This window comes from Schistocerca americana, chromosome 1 (genome assembly GCF_021461395.2).
Source record: "Schistocerca americana isolate TAMUIC-IGC-003095 chromosome 1, iqSchAmer2.1, whole genome shotgun sequence".
NCBI classification, from domain to species: domain Eukaryota; kingdom Metazoa; phylum Arthropoda; class Insecta; order Orthoptera; family Acrididae; genus Schistocerca; species Schistocerca americana.
Genome location: NC_060119.1, coordinates 1,250,451,840 through 1,250,471,845, shown reverse-complemented (window position 1 = coordinate 1,250,471,845; position 20,006 = coordinate 1,250,451,840). Strand labels below are relative to the sequence as shown.

At 43.1% G+C, this 20,006-nt stretch overlaps 1 protein-coding gene across 1 annotated transcript in view; it reads right to left on the bottom strand.

The window, feature by feature from the left end:
- Positions 1 to 15,521, bottom strand: part of LOC124558354 (heparan-alpha-glucosaminide N-acetyltransferase-like) — a 329,129-nt gene extending 313,608 nt beyond the window's left edge. The window contains exon 1 of the mRNA XM_047130906.1: positions 15,455 to 15,521. The gene's annotated coding sequence lies outside the window, so the exon portion shown is untranslated. The remainder of the gene's footprint in view (positions 1 to 15,454) is intronic.
- Between the last annotated feature and the right edge of the window lie 4,485 nt (positions 15,522 to 20,006).

Sequence of the window (20,006 nt, the reverse complement as noted above, 5' to 3'; positions counted from 1 at the left end):
AGCAGTCAGTCAGTCGTCGCGAGTCTGTAGCTCTGTCTAGTTGAGAGCAGTACTCAGTCTGTAGTCGTCATGCAGAGCGGTCGGTCAGTAGTAGCAGCCCAGTGCGGTTGTGTGATGTAGGCGGTCGGCAACAATGGTCAAGATGAGGAATAAGGTATACTGTTAATTAATATAATCATTAGATAATGTAAAAATTTATTTATTGTAATTATTCTCCAACAAGTTCCCCAATAATAATTTTTATTTCAAAAGCATTTTTTCAAAAATTTAATTTTTTTATTGAACTAAAGATCTCGTTGCACTTCCCATTTCATTCCACTTCTTTTGAAGAAAAATTTCACTAGAATCAAAAAAAAAAAAAAAAAAAAAAACAGAATATTATTATTTGCAATGCAGTTCCTCCAAGCGGTGCGCAACAACAAGAGCAGATATGTGACATCCATTTATTCCGAGGTAAGACTTTAATTCTGATTGTTTTACACAGGGCCAAAGACCGATATTTCGGTTTAATTAAATTTTCTTATCACTGAATGGACTTTAATTTTTCATCAGGAATTTATATTTGAGTCAGATTGCGAATTTCACATTTTTGTTGCCATTGTCAGTACATTTCATTGTGGGCAGGTTACGCATAGAGCAATGTCCATCAGCATTTCTGATTAGTATCGTCCTTTTTTTCTTTTAAAATTTTGTGGGGAGGTTACACTTGGCTCCCATTTCTATTAAGTATTGTCAATTTTCTTTCTTTTAAAATTGCGGTGGGGAGGTTACACTCAGTCTGTTTATTTGTTCTGCATATGCTAAAGAATTTTTTCAGTGCCTGTGCACTTTATCTGTCAAAAAGTTTGTATATACTTTTTTCTGATTTGCTACTATGTTTAGTATTCACATTTTGTCCTTGTCTGATATATTTTGTACTTAGTGCGTGTGCACAACATTTAAATATTCTGTAAGTTGTAGGATTTTGTTAATTAAAGAAAAATTTTGCCGCGCTTGGCAAGTCCAAATGACTCACCATCGCTGCCAAATTTTTGCCCCCCGAGTGGAGGGTTATGAAACACGTATGTAACGCAGCAGCGATGGCGAGGCATTGTAGCATCTGTGACCAGAGAGTATGCGCTTGACCGCGCGAGTGTTGCGAGCGGTTCTCAGTCAGTAGTAGTCTTTGCGAGTTAGTTGTCGCTATGCAGAGTAGCAGTCAGTCAGTCGTCGCGAGTCTGTAGCTCTGTCTAGTTGAGAGCAGTACTCAGTCTGTAGTCGTCATGCAGAGCGGTCGGTCAGTAGTAGCAGCCCAGTGCGGTTGTGTGATGTAGGCGGTCGGCAACAATGGTCAAGATGAGGAATAAGGTATACTGTTAATTAATATAATCATTAGATAATGAAAAATTTTATTTATTGTAATTATTCTCCAACAAGTCTCCCAATAATAATTTTTTTATTTCAAAAGCATTTTCTCAAAACTTTAATTTTTTTGAACTAAAGATCTCGTTGCACTTCCCATTTCATTCCACTTCTTTTGAAGAAAAATTTCACTAGAATTACAAAAAAAAGGAGAATATTATTATTTGCAATGTAGTTCCTCCAAGTGGTGCGCAACAACAAGAGCAGATATGTGACATCCATTTATTCTGAGGTAAGACTTGAATTCTGATTGTTTTTACACAGGGCCAAAAACCGATATTTCGGTTTAATTGAATTTTCTTGTCACTGAATGGACTTTAATTTTTTGAAGGATTTATAATTGAGTCAGATTGCGAATTTCACATTTGTTGCCATTGTCAGTACATTTGATTGTAGGCAGGTTACGCATAGAGCCATGTCCATCAGCATTTCTAATTAGTATCGTCCTTTTCTTTTAAAATTTTTGTGGGGAGGTTACACTTGGCTCCCATTTCTATTAAGTATTGCTATATATTTTCTTTAAAAATTGCGGTGGGGAGGTTACAACGGTTGAAATCATCGATGCAGTAACCGCTTTATGATCGCTGATTCCCTGTTCTGCGTTAACTGTTTCAAATAGTTCGGGTCTGATTGTCACCAGAAGGTCTAATATGTTATCGCCACGAATCGGTTCTCTGTTTAACTGCTCAAGGTAGTTTTCAGATAAAGCACTTAAAGAAATTTCACTGGGTTCTTTGTCCCTGTCACCCGTTATAAACGTTTGAGTCTCTCAGTCTATATCCGGCAAATTAAAATCTCCACCCAGAACTATAACATGGTGGGGAAATCTACTCGAAATATTTTCCAAATTATCCTTCAGGTGCTCAGCCACAACAGCTGCTGAGCCAGGGGGCCTATAGAGACATCCAATTACCATGTCTGAACCTGCTTTAACCGTGACCTTCACCCAAATTATTTCACATTTAGGATCTCCGTCAATTTCCTGCGATATTGTTTCACTTCTAATCGCTATAAACACGCCTCCCCCTTCACTGTCAAGCCTGTCTCTGCGGTATACATTCCAATCTGAGTTTAGGATTTCATTACTGTTTACGTCTGGTTTCAGCCAATTTTCTGTCCCTAGTACTATAATGCTGTCTCAAACAAGTACGCGGCATCTCCGTGTTCTTCACAGCGATCGTCCAACGTCTGGCACAGTCTCACAGTCTTGGAGATCACGGACTTCCTCGGTCCGGTGGTGACGGAGGCTAAGCAGCGGTGCTGCTGTTCCTCCTTAGACTGCTCAGGTGTTGTCAGGATGGCCTCTCGATGGGGTGGGCCTCTTGCTACTTCGCAGGTTTGACTGGCGAAGTAGACGGTTTCTGGCATAATACGTGCATGAAGTCTGGATTCTGTTCAATGAATCGGTTCATTCCTTCCATAGTGAAGTTCTTCTCGAGCTCTTGGAATTGCTGGTATGCTGGATGCTGTTGTATTTCTGGGCGAACATCCCCAGCCGCCGCGCCCCAGGCTGAGACCACAAAGATGTGTTCCCAGTCCGCGGGCGTGAAGACAGGGTGTTGATTGATGATGGCCAGGTCCTTCCTCGATACCAGTCCTCTAAGACCCTTGTTGTTCCTCACTGGTCCGTAAGGCTGGTGAGGAAGGGCCGGTTTCGTCCTGTCGGGTGGAGTAAATGGGTAGGGGTTGTCAAGGTGTGGGTATGTCCCGTCACGAAGAGACGCGGCGATCTTCTGCAGCACAGGCCGAACGCTGTGCTCCGTAGGGAGCGGCAGGCATTCAGTTACCGTCGCGGCAAGTGGTGCTGTCACAGTGTGCGTCTCCTCGTCGTGTGCCCGCGGCTCGACCTCCCCGTCGGGAGGGAGAGCAGGCTGCTCCACTTCAATGTCCATGGGTGCTTCCGGTCCGCCCGTCACGTTGACTGGCGGCGCTGGTGGCTCCGTTTGAGTGGAGGCGTCAACCCCCGCTGACCGACTCGCAGTGGAGATGTTGACGCCTCTTATATACTCTACCAAGCATGGTAACAGTACTAACGCAATCTGGTGGCTTTTCTACTCGTCATAGGGACTTGCAACTGTAATAATTTACATACCCGCTGATGGTGCGTCTGTGTATGAAGTTAAGTTGACATCCGACCGTGTCTTCCCGTTGATTCACGTTTTTGTCAGGCATTGTATTTCACCTTCACTCTTCCTTTCATAACAACACAAACACTTTACTAATGGCACAAGAACTTATTATAGCCATACACAAAACATATGTTAACAAGTCGGAGGGAAGTAACGGGTGAATCATCCTTATGAGGACTTTGCCCTGGACTACCCGTATTGTTCTCGTACCGCCAGACAATGGAATACACTTTGACATTAAATTAAGTTGCCTCCCTGAATACATCGTCGAGAAAGTGCGATAGTAGAAGTGCGATACTTGGCTATCAATGGTGATCGCATCAGATATGGAATTCCTTGGAAGAACTTAAAAATGTCGAATGCAAAATACTTATCAGAAACAAATGTTCAAACAGCTTTTGTGAATGCAGTCGGGTCACTTGTTCGACAACGCTCTTTGCAATTGTGCCTTCAAAATGACGGGGTGTTCACCTGTCGAAACATCGGCAGTTGTCGAAGACGTCACTCGGCTGCATTCCCTTTAAGTTGTTAGAACATTTTGTACGCCGGGAGGCACTCAGGTTACACAGAAAGAAAATGTAACGCCAGATATTCCGTAAGGAGGTTTTGTATTAATGGTCATATTCTCATCATGTATATTGGCTTATCGGGCATCAGAACTCCTCGTTAATGTTGTTCTTACCTCCAGATGAATACCATGGCGAATCCCGGAGGTAGCGAATGTTACCTCGTGTCAAAAAGTGTAAAATCCAGGGAAGCGAGCAAAAATAAGAAATTCCGATAGCTAACTATTATAATAATATCAAGCAGAGATATCAGTCTCATCTATAAAGATGACGTGGCGAAGCTACATGCTGTGGAACAAAGATTTAAACTCACTTCTATATAAAACGAATACAATATAGTTTCCATAAAAACCATCCACGAGCACAATACTTCGATTTATTGTAAGAATTCCAGAAATGTGCTGAGATTCTGCAAACAAGGATGTGTTGAAGTCCTGTGCGATCTACTCTTGAATAGTGTCGGAGTGTTAGAAAGCTGTGTCACGTCCGAGCAAACGAATTTATTCGAGACAGAATTCGTAGACGTTCTGCTATTGTTGCAGCCAGCAGCAGGAGAGTATGATGGAGACAGGCAAATACCTCACGTGGACGTGGGTGGATGAAAGATAAATGTAGAACACTAGCGTTCAAGGCAGATCATAAAAGAGTTTTACTGCCGCCTTCACATATTTTGTGGAACGACCGCAAGAATGGGTCGGAGAAGGTGCGGAAGCATACGGTAGCACACAGACAGTGAGTGTTTCCCTGTTCCATCCGCAACTGAAATAGTAACGGCAGCGACTTGTAAAAAAAGGAAGTAACCTCTGCCACTCACTGCAAAATGACCATATAATTTGTGGGTGCCTCTTTAAGATGTCGAGCATTGTCTTGTCCATCGCTAACACAGAGAATTGGGCGATAAGTGGCTGATGTAACCAATACACACAGTATGAAATTTACAATAACATCCGACGTAATTTCCGATCTCCGTCTTTTCGACTGGTGCATCAGCATAACGCAAATCAACAAGTTTGCTAATGTACAAGGACATCTTCTGCCGCTATTTTCTCAGTAGCTACGAGGCTACAGTTCTGTATTTGTCGTAACGCCAAGAGAAGCTGGTGTGAACTTGTGTACTATGTCAACGTATTATCTAGGTACAATAGAAATTCCGCGGCGCATAATCCTGGACCGTCATTAGTTGCAATCTTTGCTTCGACAACAAGTTGTGTCAGTTATCATGGTTCAAATGGCTCTGAGCACTATGGGACTCAACTGCTGAGGTCATCAGTCCCCTAGAACTTAGAACTAGTTAAACCTAACTAACCTAAGGACATCACAAACATCCATGCCCGAGGCAGGATTCGAACCTGCGACCGTAGCGGTCTTGCGGTTCCAGACTGCAGCGCCTTTAACCGCACGGCCACTTCGGCCGGCTCAGTTATCATGCGTCCAGCTGTACGCCGTATCACCGCATCGTTTATACCTGGGCAACAAATAACGACGACCATTAGGTGACGTCAGCATTGCTTTAATTTTTAACTTTGCTGTAGAGTCGAAGCTTCAAAAGCTGATGGACGGATATGTTGCATTTCAGACTGGCTGTCATAGGTACATAAGCGCCTTTGCTAATCTGCATTGTAAACACAATTGATAAATAATGTATGTATATGTGCACATTCTATAATCGTAGTTGGGATAGAGTGGCTAATACTGCCTTTAAGTGTGCCAAGAGAACGAGTAAGAAAGAGTCAGCAGCTACAGATTAAAATTGGTCGATGGCACAGCTCTTCGGGTGAGGAGATGAGAAACTGCTACGGACGATCTTTGTATGTCCATCTCTGCAGAATATGGTGGATAAGAAGTCGGCTGGTCATTTGAAGTAAAGGGCAGTACACCTCCAGCCCTAGATTCTGAACTCTTTATTACGCTAACGGTTTAGATGTTACAGTATATCGTCATCTGGCCCCTTGACAAAAGTAGATGGGATACAATCGAATTGCATATAGTCATTGCAGGAGCTACAATAAGATAACCGGGATATGTAGCTGTCTGATATAAACGACATTATCATCCCGTGCATCTACCGACAACTTTTAGAATAAACGCTCAAATCAGAAAGGTCGAAGATTAGAGCCAGTGTAGTACGGAAAATCAGTGGTTCTTATCTTTGACCTTCTTGTTTTGAATGTTTAGTCCAACAGTTGTAGGTAGACGCACGGGCGATCACATCGTTTATCTCAGAGATCTGCAGATGTCGGTTATCTTGTTGTGGCTCTTACAATGAGTGTAGGCCGTTCGATTGTATTCAGTCTGCTTTTGTCAAGGCACCGGATGACGATTAGTGTCACATTGAAACCGGCAACGTAATAAAGAGTTCAGAATTTATGGCTAAAGGTGTACTGTTGTTTACTTCATTATGATACGGATGAGTCTCGAGTCTAGATCCAACGTCTAAATTTGCAACGGTATCCTGCAAACAACTACAAGGCGCGTGGCGAAAACCGAAGTTTCTTCTTTCTGATTTACGCATGGAATGTAGGATGACTGACTGCTTACAGAAATGCCCCTCTGCTGCCTGTTTTACGGTCAATATTATCTTCAACGGGCGCAAAGTTGAGGGATACGAAAAAAAATCGTAGAGCTGACAATGAAAAGCAGTTCTTGATATTTTGTAGTCAAGTCTTTGGGAAGTACTAGGTCTCTTTTCACAGTGTTTGTTTATCCATATATACCGCCGGGAAAAAAATGCAGAGCCCTCAAGGAGTGTGTTCGCTGGCACCAGCATATGATACGTGCACACTGAGGGGTGGTAGCGATTCATTTGTCACGGTCATCAGAGACCAGATGGCGCTCTGGAGGCCTTTCTGTGCGCCCCGTGTTTTGACTTTGCAGGCAGTAACTGTGTGCAGTTTAGAGGTGTGCAACATCCATTCTAGAATACAACCACGCCTCCCCGACGAATACCTACCATTGTTGAACAACTTCAGCCATTTGAGCAGGGTCGCATTATGGGCCTGCGGATAGCTGGATGGAGGTGACGACGGGTTACTGTACATGTCGGGCACAATGTATCGATGGTGTGTCGCTGCGTTTAGGAGTGGTCTCTGGCGCATACCGACACTCGCTGAGCAGGTTCTGGACGTCTGCAGAAGGGGGAGAAGGAGAAGGACGAGGAGGAGATTTGTGGCAGGCCGCTGTGGCCGAGCGGTTCTAGGCGCTTCAGTCCGGAACCACGCGGCTGCTACGGTCGCAGGTTCGAATCCTGCCTCGGGCGTGGATGTGTGTGCTGTCCTTCGGTTAGTTAGGTTTAAGTAGTTCTAAGTCTAGGGGACTGACGACCTCAGATGTTAAGTCTCATAGTGCTTAGAGCCATTTGAACCATTTGGAGATTAGTGTTTAACGTCGACAACGAAGTCATTAGACGGAGCACAATCTTGGATTAGGGAAGGATGGGGAAGGAAGTCGGCCGTGCCCTTTCATAGGAACCATCCCGGCATTTGCAATTAGCGATCTAGGGAAATTACGGAAAATCTAAATCAGGATGACCGGATGCGGGTTTGACAGTCATCCTCCCGAATGCGAGTCCGGTGTGCTAAACACTCCGCCACCTCGCTCGGTCTGGACGTCCTCGTAGTAGACAGGACATCAGGATCGACGCATTGTGGGAGCAGCAGTGGCCGACCGGACATTGTCCAGGGAACAACCCTGGGCACATACGAGCGGCATTTGAAAAGACTGTGCAAAGATAAAAACTACTTACGTGTTAGGGGTAAACATTTTGATTTTTCGACACAGTCGCCTTTTAGACTTATAAACTTCGTCCAATGCTGTTCTAATTTGTTGATCCCTTCAAAATAACAGGAATTGTCCAGGTCTCCAAAGTAGCTATTAGTTGCTGCAATCACCTCCTCGTTTGAATAAAATCTTTGTCCCACCAGTCATTTCTTCAAATTGGAGAACAAATAGAAGTCTGAGGGAGCCAAGTCTGGAGAATAGGGGGGTTGTGAAACGAGTTGGAATCCTATTTCCATTAATTTTGCGACCACAACTGCTGAGGTGTGTGCTGGTGCATTGTTGTGATGGAAAAGGACTTTTTTGCGGTCCAATAGCCGGCGCTTTTCTTGGAGCTCGGGTTTCAAACCGTCCAATAACGATGAATAATATGCGCTTGTGATAGTTTTATCCTTTTCCTGATAGTGAATGAGGCTTATCCCTTGCGAATACCAAAAGACAGTCGCCATAAACTTTCCGGCTGAAGGAATGGTCTCCGCCATTTTTAGTGCAGATTCTCCCTTGGTAACCCTTTGTTTAGTTTGTTCTTTGGTCTCAGGAGTATAGTAATGTATCCATGTTTCATCCACTGTGACGAAACGATGCTTAACGTTCTGCGGATTCTTCCTGAACATCTGTAAACCACCCTAGCAACACTTTACACTATTTCGTATTTGGCCAAGCGTGAGCAATGGCGGAATCCATCTTGCAGATAGCTTACTGATGTCCAAATGTTTATGTAAAATGTTATGTACCCGTTCATTCGAGATGCCCACAGCACTAGCAATCTCACGCACTTTAAGTCTTCTGTCATCCGCCAACATATCATGGATGTTATCAATGATTTCTGGAGTCGTAACCTCCACAGGGCGTCCAGAACGTTCAGCATCACTTGTGCCCATATGGCCACACCGAAAATTTTGAAACCACCTATAAACTGTCCTAATCGAAGGTGCAGAGTCACCGTAAAGTTTATCAAGCTTCTGTTTAGTCTACTGAAGCCTTTTGCCTTTCATAAAGTAATGTTTAATCACCGCACGAAATTATTTTTCGTCCATTTTTTTGAAAATCACTCGACTTCCTTGATTCACACGAATGCCAAACACAAACAAATGGACCAATATGGCTGAAACTTGGTGTGCGTTCTTTCCAAAGATGCTACTAACTAAACATGACCTGGATACGCGCCGGTGGTGCCATCTCTCGGACGTTGCACGGACTTTTCGAACGCCCTCGTGTACCACCGTTGTGGCATGGCATGACAGGGAGTGCCGCTGCTACACACACTCGAGCACCCGCCCTACACTCCTCATCCCTCCGCATCCGATAATCACACTTTCGGTACCTTAAAAAAAGGCCTAGAAGGGTCGACGGATCCTGTCAGACGAGGATCTGCAGCAGCCAGTTATGAACTTCTTCACGCAGGAGGACAGCGTGTTTTACTGAACGGATATCTTCTGCCTGGCACGTCACGGCTATTTGCCTAATTGTCATACTGATTGTGGGCAGTACGGCCTTCGAACGGAAACTTTTTGATCGCCTTTTATGCAACACAAAATCGAGTAATGCAGCAGTCCTCATAGAAATGCAGAGGAACTGTGACGTTGCCGTCGCTGCACGAACAGCTCAGCATAAGCGCCGTTGTGCTGCTCTTCCATTGTATTGGATGGCAATGTATACGAGATCTAGTAGATAGTGTCGGAAGTTCCATGCGGCTTTTCGCGGATGATGCTGTAGTATACAGAGAAGTTGCAGCATTAGAAAATTGTAGCGAAATGCAGGAAGATCTGCAGCGGATAGGCACTTGGTGCAGGGAGTGGCAACTGACCCTTAACATAGACAAATATAATGTATTGCGAATACATAGAAAGAAGGATCCTTTATTGTATGATTATATGATAGCGGAACAAACACTGCTAGCAGTTACTTCTGTAAAATATCTGGGAGTATGCGTGCGGAACGATTTGAAGTGGAATGATCATATAAAATTAATTGTTGGTAAGGCGGGTACCAGGTTGAGATTCATTAGGAGAGTGCTTAGAAAATGTAGTCCATCAACAAAGGAGGTGGCTTACAAAACACTCGTTCGACCTATACTTGAGTATTGCTCATCAGTGTGGGATCCGTACCAGATCGGTTTGACGGAGGAGATAGAGAAGATCCAAAGAAGAGCGGCGCGTTTCGTCACAGGGTTATTTGGTAACCGTGATAGCGTTACGGAGATGTTTAATAAACTCAAGTGGCAGACTCTGCAAGAGAGGCGCTCTGCATCGCGGTGTAGCTTGCTCGCCAGGTTTCGAGAGGGTGCGTTTCTGGATGAGGTATCGAATATATTGCTTCCCATAACCGTGATAGCGTTACGGAGATGTTTAATAAACTCAAGTGGCAGACTCTGCAAGAGAGGCGCTCTGCATCGCGGTGTAGCTTGCTCGCCAGGTTTCGAGAGGGTGCGTTTCTGGATGAGGTATCGAATATATTGCTTCCCCCTACTTATACCTCCCGAGGAGATCACGAATGTAAAATTAGAGAGATTAGAGCGTGCACGGAGGCTTTCAGACAGTCGTTCTTCCCGCGAACCATACGCGACTGGAACAGGAAAGCGATGTAATGACAGTGGCACGTAAAGTGCCCTCCGGCACACACCGTTGGGTGGCTTGCGGAGTATAAATGTAGATGTAGTAGATGTAGATTAAATTTGGCCAGCTCTCCATCTACAAACCTATCCATACTGTTGCGCATAGTTGTTTGCGCACAGCTAACACTGCCGGAAAAACTAAACCTGACACAAAAGCCGAGCAGTACTGCATACTATTCTTTCTCCACATCCTGAATGAGGCCTTCCTAGTTCTGTATCGATAGAGCGCGCGCAGAATTACGTGGTCAGTAGGTGTGCGGTTGGCAGGGCACGCGTGGGGAGAATGGTAGAGATTGGGGAAGCGGATACAGGCAGGCGCTGTAGGGGAAATGCCTAGTGCCATTCTAAACTGAAGTCTGCGTCCACATTTTTGTAGACATTATGCGGAGCTCCACCACGCTCACGCTTGCATGGTGACCGTTCAAAAGGACCTGCTCCATCTGCTTTGGTTAGTAGCTAAAAAAAAAAAAAAAAAAAAAAAAAAAAAAAAAAAAAAAAAAAAAAAAAAAAAAAAAAAAAAACGATGAAAATGCAATGAAAGCAGCGATTTATTTTCGTCTGGCTTGTTAACCATTTGTAGCTTTCAGAGCAGCGTCATGTGTGGCAAATTTTAAGTAAACTCTACATTTCTCTTGTTGCCATGTTAAATTTTGCATCTTTTGCCAGACACAGAGGTGTTTACTCAGTGTCACCTCAAAAATGTGTGTGAAATCTTATGGGACTTAACTGCGAAGGTCATCAGTCCCTAAGCTTACACACTACTTAACCTAAATTATCCTAAGGACAAACACACACACCCATGCCCGAGGGAGGACTCGAACCTCCGCCGGGACCAGCCATGACTGCAGCGCCCTTGACCGCTCGGCTAATCCCGCGCGGCCAGTGTCACCTAACTAACATGTTGTGCAGACTCAATTACGAGATAATTCTGAAACAGTTATTTATAAAGTGAGGAATTGAATAAGGGCATAGCTTATGAATAAGCGTTTCCTCGATACAAAAATAGACGTGTAATGTCTTCAGCTATGTCGTTCCAAAACCCGTACCATTTCCCGTTCCACCAGCTATCGATGGCCCTTAAAAATTACAATCTTTCTTTGAAAAAGTCTGTAGACAGCGGAGTAAACTATATGGCAAAATACTCTTCTCTTTGCGTGCTATCATTTGCCACAATCTCATTTCGATATCTCAACCATTTCTGAAATATGAGGAATATTGTGGCTATTCCACTTTTGCTTATCTCTGGCGCGCGCTGTCGCAAGCGAGTGTGCTACATCAGATCAATTTTCTCGATACAAGTGACAAATAGAGACCTAGAATCAAGTCTACAGAAAAATTCGGTATGTTAGCTTAATTTCATGCCCACAAAATATTATGTTATATGCACCAAACGCAAAATCAAAGCGACCTGCATTTTACGTTTCAAACTTTTTCGAATTCCTCGCAATGTCTTACTTACATGCAGATATCGCAATACCTATGGCCTTTAACGGAATGACTGGCACGTTGTCATGAAGCTAACATATAAAGCTATGAGTAACGCACAAATGAAATTTTTTACCGAATAGTTCCTGTAAAATCGTTTGTGAGAGAATGCAGGGCATGCACTTCGATTCTGCCCGCCCCCGGTAGCCGAGTGGTCAGCGCAACAGAATGTCAATCCTAAGGGCCCTGGTTCGATTCCCGGCTGGGTCGGAGATTTTCTCCGCTCAGGGATAGGGCGTTGTGTTGTCCTAATCTAATTTCATCCCCATCGACGCGCAAGTCGCCGAAGTGGCGTCAAATCGAAAGACTTGCACCCGGCGAACGGTCTACCCGACGGGAGGCCCTAGTCGCACGACATTTACATTTTTACTTCGATTCTGTCTTTGCTGACAAGCGAAAGGGAGCAGATACTGTCGGCCTCACCTTCCGAGCACACGAATTAACTTGCTCAGCTCTTGGGACTAAGGGTAACTGCTCGTCGGCCACCGTATCTTGGCACGGACTTGTAGAAGTCGGTCGAATTTTGGACAGCTAATGTTTTGTGCCCGCCCGCTGCCAACATTTACGACGTAACACTGCAGTACCCGTTTATTCCGTAGTCGTCTCAAGTTGATTGTTGTGCCTTGCCGTGCCAAAGCAGTAAGCAAATATGTAGCACCAGCACTGAGTGACGATAGCGCGGATTATTCACTCGCACCGGCACACCCCCTCGGCTGCCCATGTGCTTCTAGTCGGCGGGCATATCTTGCTTCCTCCGCTCCTCACATCCCCGTAAGAATTCGTTCAGCGAGTCTCGAACAAACTATACTAGCTTGAGGGCGAAGAGCAAAACAAGCATTATTGTTGTCAACGGCAAGTCCTGTGAGGACGGAACAAGTTTTGCATCCAAGCAAGATAAGCAGCGCACATCGTCGGAATTTGCACACTATTTAAGGAAGTGTCATCCTAGTGCAAATGTTCGCTGAGAGGATGCTGGAGTCCGTTTGAAATCAGCAGATGTTACTAACCAGTAATCCAACAAAGGAGCATATGTGAAGGAATGAACAACAGCCTGCACAGAAGTCGCAAACTAACACCGCAGTTCAGAGTCGAGGGAATGTCGCGCACTCATCTCTATGACAAGCTTTCTGATGATGCAGGCAGTCTAGCTTCTCCTGTGTGCGCAAAGTATTCCGCGCGGCACTGAGCGGAAAGCTTTAGCGAAGTTATGCAACGCACGCTTCATTAGTTTCCCCTATACACAAATGAATAAGTAATGTTAGCAGCGTCCCAGTTACGAGCTCTGTCTGCGTATGCTAAAAAGTGGAGTGTATTACAGACGTTCACATACTGTTCGTAGACATCAAAACGAACCTATCACAGCATACATCGACAAACACTGCTAAACATACTAAAAGAGTTTCAGATTCAAAATTAATCAGATTAATTAACAAGCGTACGAAAGAAGCTTTCTGTTGAATAAATTCACCAATGGGAGAAATTGAAAATTTTAAAGCGTGTACCAGACGGAGAAACACGTTGGCTTTCTCACACGTATTATTTAACCTCATCTCGGATGAAACTGATAGACAATTTAAAAACTTATCTCAAAAGAATACATCTGCAGCGCCTAAACATTACCACAGGCACCTACACCGATTACTGTTACATTTCCGAGAAGACAGGACTACTTGGTAATCAGGAGAAGACAGAATACCTGATGAAAATTAAGAAAAAAATCTAACTAAGTAACACTTGTCTGTGGTCGGACCATCCTTCAAGAGAGGTTTATCAGAACTGTGCAAACACCATAGCGTCGTCACAATGCTAGAGAAGGGATCACGAGCATGGAGCCTTTTGTACTTCGAAATGGATTGCAATTAGTGGAAAACAATAAATACAGATGAGTGAATATAAAAAAATTGTAATAAAATGGAAGAAATAGTTTTTATCTTCCGTAATAAGTTATCTATTTCTGTGTTCTTTCTTCCATCTTATCTGCTAACCTTAATCTATTTTTTATCTCTGTTCACCGGTTCTTCTCCACGTTCGATTTCTTCTGTGCTGCTGCCAAACATATCTGTTAGTACGTCGTTGCTTCTTCCATTTGACAGGAGCGTCACTAAACTGAATGTTAACAAGAATAACATTACTGTGATGCAACACATACACTAAAACACCGAAAAAGGGGGCTAAAACAGCGGTAAGGCACTGGACTCGCATTCTGGAGAACGACGGTTCAAATCTTCCTCCCTCCATTCTGATTTAGGTTTTTTGAAGTTTATGTAAATTGGTTAAAGCAAATGTCGGAATGGTCCCTTTCCCATTCTGTGTTTGTGCTCCATGTCTAGTTATTTCGTCGTCGACGGATTGTTAAACCCTAATCTTCCTTACTACATTTATAACTACAACTTATCATTATTACTAATATTACTATCAATAAGGTACGCCACTTATTGTATTGTTAACTCTCTTAGGGTATCTGGGTGATTATATAAGACGACCTGATAACCCTAAACCAATCGGATGAAATTATTCGTAATTAGATAAATGAAAAGGTCGGACGCCAGTCTACCTGATACAGTATTCTCTAGAAAAACAAGTGAAACACTAGGAAATAATTTTTTTAAAGAAATTTCCGCCATTTGGCTATTAATTGTTCATTAATTTTACACAGTTATGATTTCGGCTTTGTAGCAATTCTCAAGTGCATGCTGAAATGTTAAAATATGTCTGACCCGTCTGCGAAATGTCATCGTCGAAAAAACATATTTCTGGTCGTAGAGACCAGTGTCGTATTACAGGATTATTGGCTGTTAAATACGCCATATTGTATGTTAATGGTTTCTCATTGTGTACAATGTCAGCCCATATTATCTATCTTCGATATGTACTCGTGCCCTGTAATACGACAACTGGTCTAAAAGACCAGAAATATGTTTCTTCGACGATGACATGTCACAGGCAGGTCAGACATTTTGACATTTCAACGTGCACTTGAGAACGGCTACAAAGCCGAAAACGTGACTGTGTAAAATAAGTGAACGATTAACTGCCAAATGGCAGAAATTTCTTTCAAAAAATTCTATATGAATGTGGTCCTCCACGACGGCAAGATCGTTAACTAGGAAAGAAGACCCAGAAGTGTATGGTGGGACAACATAAGCAGGATTAATATCGACATCGAATGGACAGGGTCCGAGAAGACAATATTAGACTAATTACAGAAGTTAAGCAGTCATTCTTCCCACGCTCCATACGTGAATGGAACGAGAACAAACTTTGATAGGGGGTACAGTGGGAAGCACCCTTTGCCGTGCACTTCGCGGTTGTTCGCAGGGTACGATTGTAGCTAGACAACAACGCTTTAGGCAGAAAAATATGGAAAAGGCGTATGGAACATGGGAACGGTCCAGTCCCCTTTCTACACACAATTAAAAGGAAGTACACGTTTCCAACACACGGTCTCATCGTCAGGAGCACGTAACGGTAGCAGAGCACAGTACCTGGATCGGCAGCCCACGGTGCACGCGAGGCGAGCTCCGCCGTCAGACTGAACTGTTGTTGCGGCGGCCGAGCTCTCCCCGGCAGGTAGCGGGGACTCCTACCTCTCTCTGCATACGGCCTCTCCCCGACTACGGCGCTCCGCGGAGGAATGTCCAATGCCCGCCACTTTCGGGTCACATCGCCGTCCTTCTTCACCCTCCTTATTTTAGTCGGAATATCTACTCCCGTACTTCGCATTGTGCCTTACACTCATTCGCTAGTTGTTTTCACCTGTGGAATCACCCCTTTATCTCGAGTGCCACTTCACAATACTTCGCCTCGCACGTACTCCGCTTTGAAGTCTTGCCGCTTCGATAATTGAAACATCCACAACGATTTCTCACACGTAATGCTCATACTACAAAGTACACTTATTGTTGAAACTTACTGGCAGATTAAAACTGTGTGCCGGACCGAGACTCGAACTCGGGACCTTTGCCTTTCCCCGAGTTCGAGTCTCGGTCCGGCACACAGTTTTAATCTGCCAGGAAGTTCCATATCAGCGTACACTCCGCTGCAGAGTGACAAACTCATTCTGCAAACACTTATTTTTGTTGTTATCAATTCAAAAAAATGTTCAAATCTGTGTGAAATCTTAAGGGAATTAACTGCTAAGGTCATCAGTCCCTAAACTTACACACTACTTAACTTAAATTATCCTAAGAACAAACACACACACCCATGCCCGAGGGAGGACTCGAACTTCCGCCGGGACCAGCCGCACAGTCCATGACTGCAGCACCTGAGACCGCTCGGCTAATCCCGCGCGGCTGTTATCAATTACAACAAGTTTTTGCGATCACCAGAGTAATGAATCAACTTTCGTGCTTCAATTGAAATGTTTGATCCTGTGTAAATTTCTGCCTGACTTGAGTTAAATTTTAAAGTTAAATTATATATTCCACATCTAAAGATAAGTTCCCATATATTGACGACCAAAACACTATTATCTGATTACATAATTTTATTTTTCATTTAGATTGTAAAGGTTGCAGAGGTAAAATACAGGGAGTGAAAGGCTATTTAAAACTTGTATGTGAACCAGGTGGCAGTTATAAGAGTCGAGGGCCAGGAAAGGGGAGCAGTGGTTGAGAAGGGAAGTGAGACAGGGTTTTAGCCTCTCCCCGACGATATTCAATCCCTATACTGAGCAAGCAGTAAAAGAAACAAAACAAAAATTTGAAGTAGGAATTAAAGTGTAGGGAGAAGAAATTAAAACTTTGAGGTTTGCCGATGACATTGTAATTCTGTCACAAACAGCAAAGGACTTGGAAGAACAGTAGTACGAAATGGACAGTGCCTTGAAAGGAGGATATAAGATGAACATAAACAAAGGCAAAATGAGGATAATGGAATGTAGTCGAATTAAATCAAGTAATGCTGAGGGAATTAGATTAGGCAATGAGACACTTAAAGTAGTTGATGAGTTTTGCAATTTGGGCAGCAAAATAACAGATGATGGTCGAAGCAGAGAGGATATAAAATGTAGACTGTCGATGGTAAGAAAAATGTTTCTGAAGAAGAGAAATTTGGTAACATAGAGTATAGATTTAAGCTCCATGAAGTTTTTTCTGAAATTTTTTTATGGAATGTGCCACGTATGGAAGTCAAACATGGACGCTAAACAGTTTAGACAAGAGGAGAATAGAAGCTACAGACGACTGCTGAAGGTTAGATGGCTAGATCACATAACTAATGAGGAGGTGCTGAATAAAACTGCGGAGAAGAGGAATTTGTAGCACAACTTGATTAGAAGAAGGGATCGGTTGATAGGACACGTTCTGAATCATCAAGGGATCACCAATTTAGTATTGGAGGGAAGCGTGGAGGGTAGAAATCGTAGAGGGAGACCAAGAGATGAATGCAGTAAGCAGATTCAGAAGGATGTAAGTTGCAGTAGTTACTCGGAGATGAAGAGGCGTTCTTAGGATAGAGTAGCATGGAGAGCTGCATGAAACCAGTCTCTGGACTGAAGACCACAACAACAACAACATCGATCCTTTTAGCAACACCGATCTTGGTTCAAAATGGTTCAAATGGCTCTGAGCACTATGGGACTTAACTTCTGAGGTCATCAATCCCCTAGCACGTAGAACTACTTAAACCTAACTAACCTAAGGACATCACACACATCCATGCCCGAGGCAGGATTCGAACCTGCGGCCGTTGCGATCGCGTGGTTCCAGACTGTAGCGCCTAGAACTACTCGGCCGGCACACCGATCTTGAGATATGAAAATTAGTAGTTACAATTGTTAACTTCAATGTGTCAAAAACCTCTGTACAGTGAAACTAGTATTATTATGCTTCAGTTTTCATGCAAACAAACTTTCTGATTTTATTTTTAATTTTTCTTATTTTATTATCAGTAATTCAGTCGACATTTATACACAATTTGCAAGCTTCAAAAATTAATTATCAAGCGTATAAATCTTTATACTGTATAAATAGTTATTTCCAGAAAACATTGTGTAAATTATACCTGAAAAATAATTTCAGTGAAGACAGTCATAATAAAATTCATTTGAACTACATTGTGTTCTAGATCTGGAAGCTATATACGGAATACTATAGAAATTTTAGGCGCCAAATAGTTACAGCTGTTGTCGAGATTGGTCGTTGTAATTATCAAGTCTTTGTGCTGTGTTGAAATGTTGCACAATGCATTTATTTAACAAGTGGTGTTGTAGAAAGTATCAAGAATTTATTAATAAATACTAATTATGTCGAAAGCAACAATATTCCAGCGGCTTTTACTGAAAAAAAAACTTGGACTTAATAATTGGAAAGCATAGACGGGAACCGCCACCCTAGACAACGCGACAGCCAAAGCAAGATAAGTAACATTTATCTGCTAGTATAATGTTTCTGCCCTTGTGAAATTATATAAATGTTGACCATACGATTAGTTCAACGGCGAATATTTACTTTCTGTACATCTACGAAGATTTTGGTAGTAAGGGAGAAGCAACTTTATACTAGTCACAATTTACGTATTTCCACTACTCGTTTCGGAAATTTAAACTTCCATCGCCACATAGACTTATGTCTACTAATAAGACGGGGTGTTGTGTGTACTACTTGTAGGTAACCTGCGACACGGTCTCGAATGATAACAAGCTGTTTTTCTGTCAATTACGTTACATACAATATCACATATCGTACATTACGTATACACCGAAGTAAGTAGTTGCGCCACTTAGTTGCTAAAGTCGGACAACAACATATACAAGTCATATTAAGTGACATAAATCCTCCTGATGATGGGCGATTAAACTTCCGAAATGCATAGTGGAAATAAAAGAAATTGTGAGTCGCTACAGAAAACTTGCAGGTAAATCCTAAGTAGAGTTGCTCCCATTTAAAGTTGCTGTTGTTTTTGCTGTTGTTACAGTCGTCAATACGAATACTCATTTATTGCAGCTTGTCAGCATCCTACAGCCAACCACGTCGGAATTATTTACTGCATTTCCCTCTTACACTACCAATCAACCGAAGACTGACTGGTGCTTTACACATCAATGTGCCATTGCGATCGTTTTATTTCACCCAGTTACTTTTCGCAATACATTTAAATGACGTAGTGGTTAACGTCTGAAGTTACTTGAGGTGTTTCGAACATGATATTGCTGTATACAGAGGAACTGCCATGCTAGAAAATTATACCGAAATGCAGAAAGATCTGCAGAGGATCGGCTTTTGGTGCAGGGACTGGCAGTTGACTTTCAACATAAACAAATTTAACACACTGCGCGTAGATAGTCAAAAAGAGCCATTATTGTATGCTTGCACAATTGCTGAAAAATCATTGGGTACAGATACACCCGTAAAATATCTGGGAGGATGCGTACGGAGCGGTTTGAAGTGGAACAACTACCTAACACTAGTCGCCCGTAAGGCAGGTGCCGGACTGAGATTCATTGGAAGCACCCTCAGGAAATGTAGCCTACCCACGAAGTAGGTAGCTTACAAAATACTCGTTCGATCAATAGTTGAATGATGCTCGTTAGTCTGGGATCGATACCAGATAGGATTAATAGGCGAAACAGAGAAGATCCAAAGAAGAGCACTGCGTTTCGTTACATGTCCATTTCGTAAGCGCACAAGCGTCACGGACATACCCAGCCAACTCCGGTGATTCGGATTTTCCATCCAAGGCAACCCGCTGCGTCCCCCATACCAAGAAATCTTCAATCCAGAGGCGATCGCGACGTGGTTTACTGGTAGACTTTCGAGGGCGTACGCTTCTAGCCGAGTCGAGTAATATATTGCTTTCTGCTACGTATACCTCGCGAAAAGACAATGAAGGTAAAATTACAATTGAGGTCACAAACAACAAGCAATGTTCTTCCTGCGGACCATTCGCGACTGGAATTGGAAAAGTGAGAAGTGACAATGGTACGGTACACAAAGTGCCCACCGCCACACACTGTAAAGTGACTTACGGAATATAATTGTAGATTTAGGTGTATAAGTTGGATTATTCCATTGTGACTAGCTGATATTGTAGTCA